This window comes from Candoia aspera, chromosome 1, assembly GCF_035149785.1.
Source record: "Candoia aspera isolate rCanAsp1 chromosome 1, rCanAsp1.hap2, whole genome shotgun sequence".
Lineage (NCBI taxonomy): Eukaryota > Metazoa > Chordata > Lepidosauria > Squamata > Boidae > Candoia > Candoia aspera.
This window is the reverse complement of record NC_086153.1, coordinates 320,313,884-320,332,818: the sequence shown is the minus strand read 5'-3', so window position 1 is coordinate 320,332,818 and position 18,935 is coordinate 320,313,884. Positions and strand designations below refer to the sequence as shown.

At 39.5% G+C, this 18,935-nt stretch overlaps 1 protein-coding gene across 2 annotated transcripts in view; it reads left to right on the top strand.

The window, feature by feature from the left end:
- Positions 1-288: 288 nt before the first annotated feature.
- Positions 289-18,935, top strand: part of PPM1A (protein phosphatase, Mg2+/Mn2+ dependent 1A) — a 36,959-nt gene continuing 18,312 nt past the window's right edge. Inside the window, exon 1 of one of the 2 annotated variants that reach the window (XM_063290456.1) lies at positions 289-648. The gene's annotated coding sequence lies outside the window, so the exon portion shown is untranslated. The remainder of the gene's footprint in view (positions 649-18,935) is intronic. The other variant, XM_063290457.1, reaches the window with a different exon arrangement.

Genomic DNA, 18,935 nt, shown 5'->3' with positions numbered 1-18,935 from the left:
AGTTGACTCTTTGCTGCCCGGGAGAGACTCGGCGGCGAGGCGGGGGACACTGCCTCTCACTCAGACGAGCATAAAGAAAAGTTACAGCTCCAGCGCGCACCACCTTCCTTCGGCGGCCGTTCGGCGCCACGCACGCGCACTAAGCCGAACCTGAGCTAGCCCTCGGGCTCCTCGAAGTCCCCCAGTCTCGCGCGCCGAGGGTGGCTCAGCTGCGCGTGCGCCATCTTCGCTCTCTTGTTAGTCCGCCCGCCGGGAGGAACTGAGCAGCGCGGGGCGGGGGGAGAAGCAGGAGAAACGGGGAGGAAAAGAAGCGGGGTGTCGCGGGAGGCTGAGCGTGCAGGCGGCCGCGAGGACGACGCCGACGCCGCCTTGAGAAGGAAAGACTGCGGGGAGGGGGAGCAGGGGAGAGAAGCTGGAGGAAGAGTGAAGGGAGCAGGCAGGCAGGAGAGATGAGCGCTCGGTTCCTTAGGAGCAACGAGGAGGAGCAGCAGGAGCAGCCCCAGCCTCTGCGGCCGTGGTTGTCGTCGCCGTCTCTGCCGTGCGAATGAACTGAGGAAAAGTCGCCTTCACCGGCTCGGCCCACCCAGTCCTATCCTTCCGACCCCGTTCTGGTAGCCTTCTCTCCTTCTGGCTCGCCTGGAGTGAAAGGTAAGCCGCTTACGGTGGCAGAGGTCGTGCGAGGGCCTGGGAGGAGGTAGAGGCCGCCGCCGCCCGGGAACTCGGGGCCTAGAAGCTGGAGAAGCGAGGGCGACGACCTGCTTGTACATGTGGGTGGGGTGGGGGGAAAACATTGTAATCCCAGAAAGATCGTCCCCACCCTGCTACCAGCTGGCGTTTGGGAGAGAAGGGATTGATGTAAACTAACTAAGGGAATTTGAGATGTTGGTCAGTTTATCCTTCTGTTTTGTTGAGGTGGGTGGCTTCTTTTCTGCCCCATAGAACTGTATTATTCACCTTGATTGCGCTGTTGCTGTTCATTAATCACTGGATTGATGTTGCTGTGGTACGTGCATTGCTTTGTCATTGATGATTTATTGCTCTAGGCAGACTTTAATAAAGTAACAGACTAAAAGACAGTTCCTTGGATGCCCACATAAGGGGAGACAGCAGAAAAAGATGAGGAAGTTAGGGAATAGAGTGACAGAGGTAAAACATGCCTGCCTTCAGTTTGGGGTGGGTTTCTTTCTCCTCGGTCCCACCCCTTCCTGCTTGTATTTGAAAGAGAAAAGTATATGGTTGTTAAGGCATGCTGTAGTGATCTAAAAGAAAAATTCTAAAACCCAGTCAGGCATTATCTTAGTTAAGACCAGACAAATATGCACAAACTGCCACTGTGTGTATTGTGATATATATGATGACTTTATGTATATTAAAATTCATACATCCAGAATATATTTTAAAATGTATAGAGGTATACTACATGGAGGGCAGCTTTGCAGATACCATATTTGCATAGGTTTTTAAAATGTGTGTTACAGGTGTATACACTTTAGAAATATATGTATGTGTCTAAAGCGTGTTTTAGTAACATATATGGCATATCTTACAGAAGTTATAATGTATTCAAGGCAGGTTGTTTAGAAGAAAAGCCTGTTCCATTTTAGTGTAATATATTTCCAGGTGTGTTTTGTATGTTTATTATTTATGATGCTTTCCCTACATGTGTTTTAGAATGTTCTTAAATGAGTTTAGACCCCCTTTGTTTTGGATCTGATTTCTCTGTGTTCATTGTTCTTGTCAACTCAGTCCAGTGATGACGTAGCATGATGTTGTTTCTGTCTCTAGAGACACAGTAGTCTTTCTCTGGAGAGACAGTAGTGGGTGAAGAACTCATTGTCTGACAAGCTTTATTAAGAATGATTAAAATTGTACATTCCCCTCCTGCTGCAAGTGTTCTGTCAATCAGAGAGATATGACTATTTATAAAATTCCATAATTTTCTGCTTGATCCACTTTAATGGGTAAATTCTTTCAAATGTACAATATTTACAAAGCAGTCTGCCTTAATTATTACCTTATGTTTCCTAATTGTATAGCTATTACTGCCTCTTTTTAAAAAATGATGGGAAGGAGAAATGTACAAAACAAAAAAATATGTTAATGAATTTCCTCTTAATTGTATTTGGCATAGTCAATAGAGGCTGTAGGCATCATTTTTTCAAGGGGCTGAACATCCCCAATGAGATATAGATAGTAATTTACTATACTCTTTAAAAGCCTGCAAGGTGCTCTTGTTTTAGCAGTAATTCTGTAATTTAAGATACATGTTACTGTGGCTTTGTCTAGTCTCTGCTAAGGTAGTCTATATTTTATTTAAATTTTGCAACTTTTATAATAATGCAACCCAAGCACATTTGCATGCATTTAATTTATATTGTGTTCATGTAGCTTTTAGCATTGAGCAGAAAGAAAAAGTCATATTGGCACCCTGACCTATGGAGGTACAGCTTCATCTTCTCATCCTGGGATCTAATTATATATAGTTCCTATACTTTAAATATTGTCTTAGCTTTAAAAACTGGAAGATTTTTAAAAAGTTGAAATAGCCAGAATGCTGAATTATGCAGTTTTGCACTTCAACACCTTGATTATAGGATCTACACAATTCTGGTGCTGATAACTTAAAATAAAGAGACATATATTTTCTTCATAATAGGGTAAACATCTTAATGAGTGTTAGTATCAAGGTTTAGGCTTGAGATAGAAAATATTATCAAAATGTATGTGCTGCCTACTGAAGAAACTCTAGGTGGCTTACAATATATTTATTTTATTTATTTATCCAATTTATATGGCCACCCATCTCAATGAGTGTCTCTGGGTGATGAACAGAATTAAAATAAAAACAATAGCAAACATTATAAAAGTTAAAATACAGGCAGCAGAGAAACAACAACCCAAATTGCTAAGGCAGCTAAGAAGCAGGTCCCTGTGCACACTTGGGGGCCCAAGCCCAGAACCAGGTAGTTAGGGCTTTACAAAAGGCCAGCAGGGTCAGGGCCATTCTGATCTCTGTAGGGAGAATTTAAAAGATATATTAAGAGATATAATTAAGAGATATATTAAAACATATATCACAATATATCAGATAAAAAATAAAATCTTATTTCTAATTAAGGCGTACTTATCCAAATGTTTTCTGAATGAGAACTGTCTTCATCATTTTCCTAAAAAACAAAAGGGTGGGGATTGACCTGATCTCATGGGCATATTGTTGGCAGGTGGTGGGCAACAGCTGAGAATGCAGTTTTTCAGATCCCAACTCCCCCCATGATTCCTCAGAAAGTGGGTACCTGAAGCATCCTTTGTCTCAGAACTGGTAGGTTGGGTGTAGTCTACTTGGAAAAGATAGTTGTGAAGATGGCAAGAGAGCCAATTTGGTGTAGTGGTTAAAGGTGCCAGACTAGAACCCAGGAGACTGGGAGTTCTAGTCCTTCCTTAGGCATGAAAACTGCCTGGGTGACTTTGGGCCAGTCACACTCTTTCAGCCCAACCCACCTCACAAGACTGTTGCGTGGGGAAAAAAGGAAACAGGAGCGTTATGCATTTTACTTTGAACTGTACAAAATAAAGGTGGAATAGTAAAGGTAAAGGTTTCCCTTGACATTAAGTCCAGTCGTGTCCGACTCTAGGGGGCGGTGCTCATCTCCATTTCAAAGCCGAAGAGCCGGCGTTTGTCCTTAGACACTTCGGTGGTCATGTGGCCGGCATGACTAAACGGAACGCTGTTACCTGCCCGCCGAAGCGGTACCTATCAATCTACTCACATTTGCATGTTTTCGAACTGCTAGGTTGGCAGGAGCTGGGACTAGCAATGGGAGCTCACCCCATCACGCGGATTCGAAGCCCCGACCTTCCAATTGGCAAGCTCAGCGGTTAACTCGCAGTGCCACTGCGTCCCTTTCAAAGGTGGAATACTAGTACTAATAATAGCAAGGGGCCAAGCTATATTCAGCTTTCCCTCATAAACGCTTTGAATTGGGCCTGGAAGCTTATTAGCAGCTAGTACAGCTCTCACAAAATAAAAGTTATACCAATTAGTGCTGGTCAACATACTGTACAGGCAGCTGCCTTTTGCACCAAGTGCAGTTCCCATAAAAGCAGCTTACAGTAATATAACAAATATGACATTGGCATGTTTTCTGCAAGTAGGTTGAAATAATTATTGTTTTACTTGTGATGTAGATTAATTTTAGAGGTCTGTGAAAGAATAATACGGGTATGTGGCTTATTGAGGAATGACTATAAATGTTAATATTTATGTTTGAAAAAGCAAGCATCTATTTTAGAAAGCAGTTGGTTTATATCATGCTTTAATTTTCTGTAGAGAAACATTTCCTTAACATATTTGTGATCTGAGTTAACAAGCAATCAGATTTATTTATTTAAACAACTTCTTTCCCAAAGGGATTATTTATTATAATAGTACCAGAATTGCAACCTAGCATTTTTTTTCCAGAATCTTCAGGCAGCACTGCAGTGCCTGTGCAGATAAAAGCGTTGTTAAGTTCTAAGAATGAAGATTTCAAACCTCTTGAGTCTTGACTATCCAGAGCCTGGAAAAAAACAGACCTATTAGGAAGAATAGTTAATTTTCTTTCCATTCTCCTTAACAAAACTGTAAATAGTACGAATAATGTTTTGAAGGCATAATCTGGAGAAAAAGGATTATATGACAATGTAATATAGCTTGGTTATTATTCTCTGGGGCTGGTTTTTTTTTTTTTTCAAAAGCCAGATGGGAATAATATATGTGTGTGTGTGTATGCACGTGTATGCGCGCACGCAGATGATAACTAGAGGCTAATTATGAGCATGGCAGAATAGTACTTTCTACCCATTGGAGCAGGATTGTCTTTAGTGCAAGATACCTTTGGCAAATTCCACTTCAGCCTTTAAAATCTTACATGTGTTTCATATCCTATTATGAAACAATCATTTGGCAATCAAGATCTACTGATTTTTGCTTCATGAAATAGATTTAGTATAAAGGATCCTAAGTGATAGTCAGTTGGTATGTGAGGAATGGTTTGCTTTCTTTAATTTCTCAATATCCTCAAAGAGGAAAAGGTTCCCATTTTACAGATGAGGACCTGAGGCTGAGAATAGTGACTTCCTTGACAGCAGCATATAGTAAACCCTCAATGTAACATATTAATGTGGGGAGGGGGTAAAGCAGAATGTCTGTTAAACCAGCATGGGATTTTATGCATATGTAAAATTAGAATGGGGTTTTATGCATTTATACAGTGGATATAAAAAGTCTACACACCCCTGTTAAGATGCCAGGTTTTTGAGATGTAAAAAAAAATCAGACCAAGATAAATCACTTCAGAATGTTTTCCACCTTTAATATAACATATAAGCTGTACAATTCAATTGAAAAACAAACTGAAATCTCTTAGGGCAAAAAAATAAAGAACTAGAATAACGTGGTATAAATATATACACCCTCTTATAAGTAGGGATGTGACTATGTTCAGAATTAACTACATTCAAACTGATGTTAAATAGTAGTCAAGTACACACCTACCATCAATTAAAGTGACTCTGATCAAGCCCATATAAAGTTTGGCTGTTCTAGTAGGATTTTTCTGACATATACTCAGTTGCCTCTTACAGCAAAAGCCATGTTCTGCAAAGAACTTACAAAGCATCAAAGGGATCTCATTGTTGGAAAGTATCAGTGAGGAGAAGGGTACAAAAAAATTTCCAAGGCATTGGACATACCATGGAACACCATGAAGACAGTCATCAACAAGTGGAGAAAATATGGCACAACAGTGACATTACCAAGAACTGGATGTCCCTCCAAAATTGATGAAAAAACAAGAAGAAAACTGGTCAGAGAGGCTGCCAAGAGGCCTACAGCAACATTAAAGGAGCTGCAGGAATTTCTGGCAAATACTGGTTGTGTACTACATGTGACAACCATCTCCCATATTCTTCATATGGCTGGGCTGTGTGATAGGGTGACAAGACGGAAGCCTTTTCTTACAAAGAAAAACATCCAAGCCTGGCTACATTTTGCAAAAACCTACATCAAGTCTGACAAAAGCATGTGGGAAAATGTGTTATGGTCTGATGAGACCAAGGTTGAACTTTTTGGCCATAATTCCAAGAAGTATGTTTGGCACAAAAACAACACTGTGCATCACCAAAAGTACACCATACCCACAGTGAAGCATGGTGGTGGCAGCATTATGCTTTGGGGCTACTTTTCTTCAGTTGGAGCTGGGGCTTTAGTCAAGGTGGGGGGAATTATGAACAGTTCCAAATATCAGTCAATTTTGGCACAAAACCTTCAGGCCTCTGCTAAAATGCTGAAGATGAAGAGGAATGTCACCTTTCAACACGAGAATGACCCAAAGCATACCTCCAACAAAAGAATGGCTTCAACAGAAGATGGCCAAAGTTTTGGAATGGCCCAGCCAGAGCCCAGACCTGAATCCAATTGAAAATCTGTGGGGTGACCTGAAGAAGGCTGTGCCCAGGAGATGCCCTCACAATCTGACAGATTTGGAGGGCTTCTGCAAGGAAGAGTGGGCAAAGATTCCCAAGGCAAGATGTGCCATGCTGATAGTCTCCTACTCCAGAAGACTGAATGCTGTCATAAAATCAAAAGGTGCTTCAACAAAGTATTAGTTTAAGGTGTGCACACTTACGCGACCACGTTATTCTAGTTTTTTATTTTTTCCCCCTAAAAGATTTCAGTTTGGGTGCTTGGCAACGGTCACACATTTATGATGGTTGCAGCATCCCCTGATCACGTGATTAGCATTTTCAACCTTTCCAGCCAGCTTCTGATAAGCAAAATCAATAGGGAACCTCATGGCTTGCTTAGCAACCACGTGATTTTGCTTAACAACCGCTGCAGAAATGGTCATAAAATCGTGGCCAGAAACAACCACATCGCTTAGCTATCTGAATTCCAGTCCCAATTGTGGTGATTAAGCAAGGAATACCTGTACTGCTCAGCCTGTTTTAAGAGATTCCTGAAAGCATTGCCTGGCTTCAGTGGTTCCTTCGCTCAAGGAAGGAGAACACCGTCTGCCATTTTGAGTCGTGTTGCACTCCCATTTTTCTCAGACTATTTACCGTGCCTCCCAAGTGGAAGTGTGATGCAAGTGCTGGCAATGCAGTAAAGAAAAAGAAGACTATCTCCATAGAAAATAAAGTGGAAATAATAAAGCGTTCAGAAAGAGGTCAAACGCCATTCGAGATTGCAAAAGCATTAGGCTACAGTCGGTCAACAATTGGAACAATTTTAAAGGACAAAGTAAGAATAATGGAGCATGTAAAAGGCCCTACCCTGATGACAGCCACAGTTATTACTAAGCAACAGAGTGGTTTAATCATTGAAATGGATAGGCTATTGATAATTTGGTTAGAAAATTAAAATCAGCGTCATATAACTGTTAGCCTTGCTTTATTTGCAAGAAAAGACTTGAAGTCTTTTCAGTGACTTAAAAGCTGTACACGAAGCTGTACATGAAAGCTGTACATGAAGTAACTGAAGGTGATTTTGATGAAGAATTTGTAGTGAGTAGGGGTTGGTTCAATTGTTCCAAAGCGAGGGCAGATTTACATAGCATTGAAGTGCAAGGTGGGGCAGTGAGTGCTGATGTAATTGCTGGCTGTGATTTTTCTCACATGTTTAAGGCAATTAGTCAGGAGGGAGGTTATTTGCCAGGCCAAATATTTAATGTAAACGAGACTGGCTTATTTTGGAAAAAAAATGCCTGAAAGGACGTACATTTCAAGAGAGGAAAAAAGTGCACCAGGGCATAAGCCAGTGAAAGATAGGCTAATGGTTGGGGGAAATGCATCAGGGGATTTCAAGCACAAGCCTTTGCTTGTTTATTGCTCCCTAAATCCAAGGGCACTTTGCAATGTCATTAAAGTATCTATTCCTTTTGTTTCGATGGCAAATGCAAAGGCTTGGGTTATAAGTGCCATTTTTCGAGATTGGTTCTTGAACCATTTTGTCCCTGCTGTTGAACGTTATTGCTTGGCGAATGTCAGGGTTGAGGCGAAGAAACAACGCTGAGCCAGGAATTAAGCTCTAGTTCTTTATTGGTTCTACCATACACAGAATCTTGCCAAACTGAGTAAAGCCAAAAGGTGCTAGAGAAAAATACTTCAGGCAATCTTAGGCAGGCCCTGTCATCTTCTTAGCCAGCTGCCCAAGGTCCTCCAAACTGTAAGATCTTTTCTCCCCCTGGAATGCACCCCCTCCTTCCTCTCCTGCCATCTCTGTTGCACCACTTCCCTCCTCAGAGACACATTCCATCACATCGAAGCAAATTCTGTTCCACATTCTCCTTGTACTTGACAGTGCACCTGGACATCCAGGCAATTTAGATGACCTTCACCCCAATGTAAAGGTGGTATTTTTACTCCCCCCAACACCACATTGCTGCTTCAGCCAATGGATTGGGGAGTCATAGCCTTCTTTAAGGCCTATTATTTATGGCGCACCTTTTCACAAGCAGTCAGGGCTACCCAAGATGATGTGATGAGCTTAAGGGACTTCTGGAAGAATTATTAACGTCTCTGATGCCATCAGAAATATTGCTGATTCTTGGGATGAAGTGAAGCATATGAAAGGAGTGTGAAAAAATTTGTGCTCCCAATTTGCTCACACTTCTCAGGAGTATATGGCTGATAACATTGCTGAAGCCAGGAAAGCTGCGGTTGATCTTGGTAATCAACTGCAGTTAGGGATTGGTGAAAAAAATGTCACACAATTATTCGACTGCCGTGGTGAAGAACTGACCGATGAAGACCTTACAGAACTAGATGAAAGCATTTGAGGAAGAAGACTGGGACCTACAAACTTCAGAACCGAAAAAGTTTGTAACGAGAGACTTAGCTGAAGCCTTTTGTCTCATTGAAGCAGGGATGGCAAAGTTAGAGGAGTAAGATCCTAATAAAGAGAGGGTCACCAAAGTTTACCGCACAGTCACCAAGGGCCTCAGCTGCTACAGAGCCATTTTGATGAGAAAAAGAAAAGCTGTGTACAAACCTCCAGTAGTAAACCCCACCCCTCTCCAGCACCAGAATCAAATCCAGACTCTCCAGCACCAGGTCCATCATCTTGAACAGTAGCCATGTATGGTAACCTTTCATCATGATTTATCTAAACTATTTTGAGAACTGTTTCTTTTATTATTACTATATTATTATAACTATTATTATGTGCCGTGTTATGTTTAAGATTTACTGGTTTTGGAAGTGTTTCTTAAGTGTTTCTAAAGTGTTTTGTAGGTATAGAGAGGTAAAATAAATACTACATAGTAAGACAAACATTTGACTAAATAACGTGTTCTGGTTTACATACAAATTCAGCTTAAGGACAGACTTAGGAACAGAACTTGTTCTTAACCAGGGGACTTGGCTGTACTGAAATCTCCCCTTGCATGGTTATACCATCTATTTGTTTTTTTTTTTTAATAATTCATTTATTGTTTGATATTTTGTCATGGTTTTAAATTGTCCTGAGGCTTTTTCCAGTGCTCAGTGGATGCTGGACAGATAGCAAATACATTTTGGTACATATTTCAGATGTATAGGATCACCTCATATAAAAGTGGCTGCTAACATACGGCTATTTCAAAAGGATATGTAAACATGTAAATAATTAAGAGTTGTTTTTGCACAGCAATATGTAGAATATTCAAGATGGCTTGGGAATGAAGCCTTTTGCCTTGTTATTTGCAACTCCATTACCTCAAAATTGATTTGCTTGCCCTTGAACCTAACTACTTAAAGCAGTCGACCTGATATTGAGTTAGAAGGCTACATGCTCTACAGGCATATTTGTTCCTTTTCCCAGTGTTGATCTTCTTTCCTCCCTACATCTTCTTTCCTTTTTTTTTTCAGCATCTTGTATGAGTCCAGAGTCTGATTAATACAAATTGCTACAGTTATAATCTAGAAATGAAATCAGTTTATCAGATAAAGACGTTACTGAGTATTGAAATCTAACCCTATATAATTTTGATCAATGACCAGTTACTTTCAACGGAATAAATTTCCTTCTCCATGCTTGCAAATTCAATTTGAGTGGATGTTTGGGTAAATAAAAAAGTTAATATAAGCTATAATGAATTGGATTACTCACTGTTTCAGTCAAATATCAGACTTTGGTTTTTTGTTTGGTATCAACCCAAAAGTTTAGACAAACAGTCCCACATTTATAGTATGGCAATTCCTGTTTGCACAGTAATAATAATTGGCTCCTAGATTCTGATTCTAATTCTAATTCTGGTAGCTTTCAGAACTGTGAAACTTTCTAAGCTAAGTAGTTGTTATTAGAGACATATTGGAGATGGAAACCATAATTTGGTTTCAATACAGTTCATATTCAGAAAAAGAAATCTCCATGAAAGGACATTTTGCTTTCCAACATTTACAATAAGATCACCTTCCATATGAGCTTGAGTGGCTTTTGTGGAATATCCATCAGTTTTCTTGGCATGGTGCAGAAATGATTTGCCATTGCCTTCTTCTGGAATGGTGTTTTACTTTACTGTGTAGCCAGTGATCCTGGGCTTCCTGAGGGTCTTCCATTCAAGTACTTACAAAGGCCAACTCTGTTTAACTTTTTAGATCAGCCAAAGTTAATTTTATTTCTGCTTCAAATTATGGATGAATGGAGTAGTTGGGTAAGCCTTCATGCCTTCTTTTAAATTTAATTTTTTTTAATATAATGACTTATAGATGCAGAAAATTTCATGTTAGCCCAATAGCAGTTTTGTTGTTTGTACTTCAAAATTAGATAGTTACATTTGTTTTCATTAACTTAGTTGAAATGAATGTAGAATTCCCAGGAGTAGAATTCATTGTCTTGTGGAATAACTGCTACAGTTTTCAGGGTGACAATTTAAAAGGCTCTTATTAGGTTGGATTATTATGAAGATTTTTAAAAGCAACCTGTTACATCTAGAAAGTAATTAACAGCTCTGCTTGCAGATTGGGGCTTTACAGATTCTTCCAGAATTTTTTAATTTAATTTATTTTCAGAATAGCATTCCTTGGGAGATGAATTCCACTGCCACTGGCAACATAAGTTGATTGAATTCACTCTTCTCTTTCAGGGTAGGGAAGTGCATCTCCGTTCATACAAGGTACCTTTTGTTCCAAACCATTTTCAGCATGAAATGAAATCATTGTAGTGGTTTTCAAATAATTTAAGGACTGCAAGTAAGCGTATTAGAAAATATTGTTTATCGGTGGAATATAAGTATATAACAGGTTTATTATAGAATATTAGAATCAGTAATGGCCTTCCTTGCTCATTTGTTCCTAGTAAAGGCATATTTAAAATGATTGTCTACTATATATGCTCTGGCCTATATTTCAGCCTAAATGTGCAGAGGTTCCCCAAGGCCTGGAAAATATTTCAAGGGTTCCTCCAGGGTTAAAAGGTTGAGAAAGGCTACTCTAGATTAAGGCCTGAGGAATTGGATTCAGATCACCATTCAATCCAGAGCTAATTCAGGGAAATCTTGTCAGATAATAAAATGATTATCCACACTACCCTGAGTTCCTTGAAGCAAAGACAGGATAAAGATAGAAATATTTTAAAAAATATGGTTGCCACCAATAACAGATTCCTGTCTTATTTCTACATTTCTTCTATAATAGGCAGGCAACCTATGAACCACATATGTGCCCTAAGTTGTAACCCCCCAATCACACTCTGTATCATGCTGCCAAATGCAGTGGCAAAATGGCCATCTTTTGCAGCAAAATTATTAAGGTTTATGTTGCTAAAGTAAGCATGAAAATGGGTGTGTTAAGTATTTGCAATTGAACCCATTTCCACCCCCTCCAAATATGCCACAAATCCATCTTGATGATGTAATCTTATTGGCAAATACACTCTTTTTCAAAAGAAGGATTGACCACTTAACACTGTTAATGTTGAGCTAATGATATATGAGATGGCATTCTGTTCTTTTTCCCCACTACCCCACAAATAGTTATTGAAGGGGAGAACAGTGACTTAATTTCTACATTTTAAAGGCATTTATACATGTAAGATTTTATATTTAACAGGAAACTGTTAAACAGGAAAGGGTAAAAATAAAACATATGATTTTGACTTTCTGGAAGTGTACATAAAATTAACAGCAAGGAGAGTTTTTTGTTTGTTTGTTTCACTGTTAAGAGAATAGTAGCAAGTAGATGCATTTTTGGTGAATTCCCTGCAGTTTACCCATAATTCCCAGAAGATTGGCCAAATCTCTGGATGCTAAAGTAGATGTGAAGTAAGATTCATCATTGAGCCTTGACAGCTAATTTTTCTCTCTAAAAGCACCTTTTAATTCTATTTGATTTTTTTTTCAAAACATCCTTAAACTTTAAGCGGTGTCAAGTTTAACTTCTAAATAAATTAATAAAAGAAATTTAAATCTTTGCATTAAATAATGCAACTTAGGCCTGTAGTTTCTTATTAAAATGGAATTGTTCATCTGTCAAATTTTGAATATTGCTTTTTCATGTAAAAATCACGAAGAAAGGTTTCTGAGATTAAACATTATGAATCATGAAAATTACATTGTATATTATTGTGGTCTGTTTACTGGAGTCAATTTTTCTTTTATTTCCTTCTGAACAATATATGTTTTACATAGAATAGTTCTTTATAACCACTTACTAGATCACTGAAGGTGTTACGGATAACATCCCTGCTGCCACATTCTGTGTTAACTACAACTTCTAAAACATCTTCAAGAGCAGACCCAAATAGAGTGGACCGTGGTAATCCCAGTGGCAAATGATGTTGGGTCGGACTGGATGACTGACTCCTGTGACTAAGCCATACTTGATCAAGAAACTGTTGGATCAGGCATAGCTGTCTATCTTCCGTGTGTGTCAGTGCCACTTGAAACCTGAGTGAAACAGGTAATCCAAGGCTGTGCAACAGCTCCTTTGGGAGCAGAGGGGCCCATTTAGATTAGAAATTTATCCAATTTTCAGATCTACAAGCAACAATCAATGCAACTTTCAGGTTCAATGCAGCAAGAAAAATTCGAGGTATTCCTCAGATACTTTCCAGTTCTGTACTGTGGTTAGCTGAACTATTGCACAAGTCATAATGATTTGTGAAAGGCAGAATGCACAGAAAGGAAGACAGAGGGGTTCAGAAGCTGTGGCAGGGAGGTGAACAAACATACTCATGCAAGGAGAAAGTAGGGAAGAGGGAAGGAAGGCAACATTCCCCAGCCCACCCCAGTTCAGATGAGAGGAGAAAATAATTACATTGATTTGAGTACCTTTCTTTGCTTAAAATTGGCTGGCAAGAGGATGAGATGCACTTCCTTTCAAAGACTCCTGGGGAGTGGGGCCTTTCATAGGGGTGGAGTTCTAACCCCTCCTGTTGACTTTGGCAGGGAAAGGGACTTACATGAAAATATGTGGAATAATGTACTCCATAAACTGCCATTGGACACCCTCTGAACCAAAAATATCCTACTGAAAATTGATTTGAGGGAGAATGACACACACAGAGAGATAACCAAAACCCCAGTCACTCTGTTTCAAGCTCCAGACAAAACAGAGGTTGGCTTGATTTGAGGCACTAACCCTGCATTGGCATCTGAGGCACCATACACGAGAATACTGATTAGAAATAAAGCATTTAATTCTTGAGCTAATTTGAATTAAAGTATATCTGATTTGTGTTAAGCCTTGCAACTAGTCTGCAAATAATTGACACACTTGCTTATGTATGTGCTGTATATCTAGTTTCCTAGGGGCTATTTGGGACGCGGTGGCGCTGCGGGTTAAACCGCTGAGCTGTCGATCGGAAGGTCGGCGGTTCAAAACCGCGCGGTGGGGTGAGCTCCCGTTGCTCGTCCCAGCTCCTGCTCACCTAGCAGTTCGAAAACATGCAAATGTGAGTAGATCAATAGGTACCGCTTCGGCGGGAAGGTAACGGCGTTCCGTGACCCGGAAGTGTCCTATGGACAATGCCAGCTCCAAGGCTTAGAAACGGAGATGAGCACCGCCCCCTAGAGTCGGACTCGACTGGACTTTACGTCAAGGGAAACCTTTACCTTTACCTTTTAGGGGCTATTTAATTTTCCACTGGTGGTTCATGTCAATTTACAAAACCTGTCTAAATCTTTTTAACTTTACTGAAATAAATCTATATTCTCAGTTGAGTTCAAACATATGTTATAATTACATTGCTTAATTCTTTCCAGCACTTCTCTCATCTTTTTCCACAACTTTCTTCCCTACAAATGTTTTTCACAAAGCTACTGCCACCTCAGGCCTCATTAAACTACATGAGGGGGTTGGTTGGTTGGTTTGTAAATACCATGTACATGGTTTTTCGTTTACTTACATTGATCTACCTTATTTGGAGAGATGTTACAGTAACTCTTCACTGTCCCTTTTTGTTACAACACCTTTTAATTAATTGGTATGTGTGTATATTTATTTGCAACCATGGGTTTTAGCAAAATTTGTATAAGATTACAACAATCCGTATCAGTTAAATACATCCCCTCTAATATTAGCACTATTTGTCAGCTTTCGTATCTTCCTTGAGGCCATTGCAAACCATGCAACTTGTTTAGTTACATGTTCATCAACATCAGTCAACAGAAAGTAGATTTTTTCTTCTAAACAAGAATGATTCAGTTGGATTAACATTGGTATCATGAACCTAGCTCAAGGTTCCTGATACAATTTGCAAAATAGTAAGTAGTGGCTCAAATCCTCTACCTGTGAGGTATTACAAATGCATAATCAGTGTGTAGTTGGTAATCCTTTATATCTTCCATCCAAATAGGCTGTTGGCAGTGTTTGAAAACAAAGTTCTGTAAAAGCTTGTCTCAGGGAATGTCATGTAAGAGACTGTAAATAATATGACATTCCTTGTCCATCTTTAAAAAATCAATTCCATTTGGCCAACTTAAGCTTACATACCTGCTCTCTGTCTTGTCTAAAATCTTCTAAAAAAGGAAGTCCCTCAATAGTGTATGGTAATTTATGTCATTCAACAGTTCCTGATCTCACGATAATTGTGAGAATAGTTTTAGACAAAAATTCATCCATCTATTACCGTTAAATTCATGAAGGCATTGTTTTGCCAAGTAAATATTGGACATGAGGACTAGTTTCCTATAATATAAGATTATTGCTTTCTTTACCCTTATATTGATTGATGGAAGGCGCACTTCTAATCTCAACATTGCTGCTGATATACATGGGGACAAGGCTTACATTGATCTTACGAATTTATTCTGTACTACTTCTAATTCTTCTAGTTTACTGAAACCCCAAATTGGGGCCTTATATATCAACTGTGAGATTGTTTTCCCCTGGAAGATCTTAAGCACAGGCTGTACTAACTATCCTCCTTTTGAACAGAAGAAGGAGCAAATGGCTCTCATTGATCTCATGTCCTTGTTGATGCTCTATGTTTCAGTAAACCAGATACCCAAATACTTAAATGTCCTCACTTGTTCTATCTTCTTATCATCTAGTGTCCATCTATGCCTCTTTGGTCTTTTAGCAAATACTAACTTGGTTTTGGAATAATTTATCTGTAAGCATTCTTTCTTAGAGTATTTGCCAAATTCTGTCAGGATTCTTCTCATTCCAAATAATGTTGTCGACATGAGTACCATGTTGCATAAGACTTGATCATTCCTAACTCCAGATCATTTATGTATAGATTAAAAAGTGCATGTTTTTCCAAAAGTCTCACTGTTTATATTCTGCCATTATGAGGGCTGCCCATTTATTTTTATTCCCTACTTTTTGTTTAATTGGATGCTGCCTGTAAGAGGACCTCTCCTCTTAAACTTATGACTTCTAAGGTGACTTTGATGATAAAGTTGTTACAGACCTTTGAAAGTAAACAGCAACTATGTTTTCACAACATACTAAATCATATTTTCATTTTGCTTATAGTGTTTTCGGAACTCAAGCCATTTATGAGGTGGTGGTTAAGGAAATGTGCCATAACTAAATTTATAACCAGGGCTTCTTTTGTTAATGTGTTTTACCCATGATACAGCAAAGATGAAGATGAATAATAGCCTTTGAGAGAGAGAATCAAAAGCGTTCATTTGACTACAAGTCCTTTTGAACAGTTTTTAATTGACAGAGTTTTTAATTGTTAATGAAATCATAACATGCAGTATGTATTGTTGGATGTATTTGCCAGAGTATGTTAATCATAAAATAGTTAAGTGATGAATGCCCTGCTACACATAGCAGGAACACTTGCTAAGCTTCCAAACCATCTCTTGTGGTTGGTTAATGATTATATGACTCAGTATAGGATTATTTTCCTTCTAATTAATATTTTTAGCGATAACTTATGATTTTGGAGCAGATAACATTTCAGTCCTTGGAAATCTTTTTTTTCCCCTGATGTTAGTCACCTAGAGTCACTACAGCAAATAGGCAATGTTACATACTCAAGCTTTTTTCTAGAACAACCAGCCTATGAGGTAGCTTGAGCTATCAATGAGTGACATCCCAGAGTCACTGAGGGACCTTCTCAGATCCTTGACCCCAGCGTCTTAGCTGCTGAACCATCACTGCTGTGTCACATTGGCTCCCCAGCCTCCAGTGCCATCTACCAGAATATCTAGACTAGAGTAGAAGTGTAGAAGTGAATCTGGTCTGTGGGCCAGATTAAAACCCCTACATAGCCTGCTAAGCTGGATAATGCCAATTGCTAGGCTTTGGGAAGGGAAGTGTTTTGCTTTAATCTGTTTCTGTGACATTAATATGAATTTCTGGTTCAAAAAACCTTTCTATAGGAACTCACATTTGCATCTCTTTCAGGAGTTTTTCTCTGAAATTCTATAGGAACAGACATTCACTGGTCTGGAACATTTTCTTCAGTCTCATAAAGATGTAATAAATAATGTATTGGAATAGGACCAGGGAGACCTGGGTTCCATTCATTCCATCCTGGAATCAGTCAGTATTTCTCAGGCCAGGCTATCTCAAAGAATGGGTGTTAAGGAGATAAAATGAGGGAAGGTAAGTTCTGCTTACAAGAAATAAGAGAACTCCTATTCTGCTTTACTAAGATCTCACCTGTAGCACTGTCTGTGTATCGACAGTTTAGAATGTAGATACCTGGAATGTGTTCAGAAGAGATAACATAAGGCAATGAGAGGCTTGCAGATCAAAACCTATAAGGAAAGATTGAGAAAACTAGGTAAACCGTAATTAAGAAATAACATTCAACTATTTGAAGATTTGTCATCTAAAAAGGCTGGGACCATAATTGTTTTCAGAATTATAAGGAAAAAAGAGTTTGACTAAATTTTAGGAGGAAATTTCTAATGGTACAAGCTCTTTAAAGAGATTGCTATGAAAGATAATCACATTGTTTTTTATTAGGGACCTTTCAGCAAAAAGTGTTACAGAGAAGGGCTGTAAAAATCATAGTTTATTACTATTGGCATGGTATTAGAATAGATTGTCTTCCCCAGTCTAGCATTCTCCCAGTGTTTTGTACTATATCTCTTCTCATTGTCTGTGCTGGTAGGGGCTGCTTGGAATTATAGACCAGAATGTAAGAACTGACACCATCAGTCCCAATACTGACCTGCTCTGCGTGGTCAGGATACTTTAAAATGGGCTCTGCCATGAAAAGCCACTTTAAATTATCAAAAGCCATCTGGGAATCAGCAGTCCAATTTAGTGCTGCCCTGGGGCTCTTGGCTTTCTTTGATTCCCCCTTTGTTTTTAACAAGTCCATTAGAGGGAGGGCTATTTGGGCAAAATTCAGGATGAACTGCCTATAGAAATTTGCAAACCCCAGGAAACTCTGTAACTGCCTCCTGGTCCTAGGAGGCTCCCACGCCACAACATCTTGCACCTTTCCCGAATATATCTCAATGCCACGGCTTGACATCCAGCAACCTAAGTAATCTAACTTTTCCTTGTGAAATTCACACTTAGACAGTTTGGCATACAGTTTGGCGACTCTGAGTTTGGTTAACACCTTGCGAACCAGCTGTACATGCTCTCTTTCATTTTTGGAGTAAATTAAGGTATCGAGATAGACTAACACTCCTTGGTACAGATGTTCATGTAAACTTCATTAATTGCCTAAACGCTCCACCCTTCAATCCAAAAGGTAAAACAAGGTATTCATAACATCTAAGAGGACAGTTAAAAGCAGTTTTCCATTCATCCCCCTCACAGATGCATACTCTGAAATAAGCTTCTCTCAAGTCCAATTTTGTGAAAATGTTCCCCTTCGAAGGGTGGGCTAACATGTCCTTCATTAATGGCAAGGGATACTGATTGGTAGTACAAATTGCATTCAAACCCCTATAGTCCGTGCACAACTGTAATGAACCATCCTTTTTGGTTTTAAACAGCACTGGGGCAGCCACTGGAGAATTGGGTTGAATGAAGCCTTGCGCCAAATTTTTGTCTATGAACTCTCTCAGCACTTCCTGCTCCTTCAATGACATAGAATACAATTTAGGTTTAGGAAGCTTCACTCCCGGTTCAATTTCAATAGTACAGTCAGTTTTACAGTGAGGCGGTAATTGATCACATTCAGCTTCCCCAAACACCTCCCTCAACTCACCGTAGGGTTCCTGGACCAATTCCTCCTTGGGGGCCTCAGGTGGCCTGTGTTCTGCAGACACAGCAGCTAAAAGTCCCACTTCTGAGGTTCCTCCGTTCCCCCCAGATCCCAAGTATAGTCCACCCTTAAACTGTATGCACCCCGTGTATTTCAATTGTGCATGAGTTGGGTCAATATTGGGACTGATAGTGTCAGTACTTACATAAAGCTGCTATTAAAAGATTCCCGCCTAAACTCACTCACTAAAACTTTCCAGTACCCCCTCCTGCTCCTTTCTTATCCAACCTCTAACGGTCAGCCATACCAGCTGCAGATGTCTCTGGCAATATGACCTTGACTC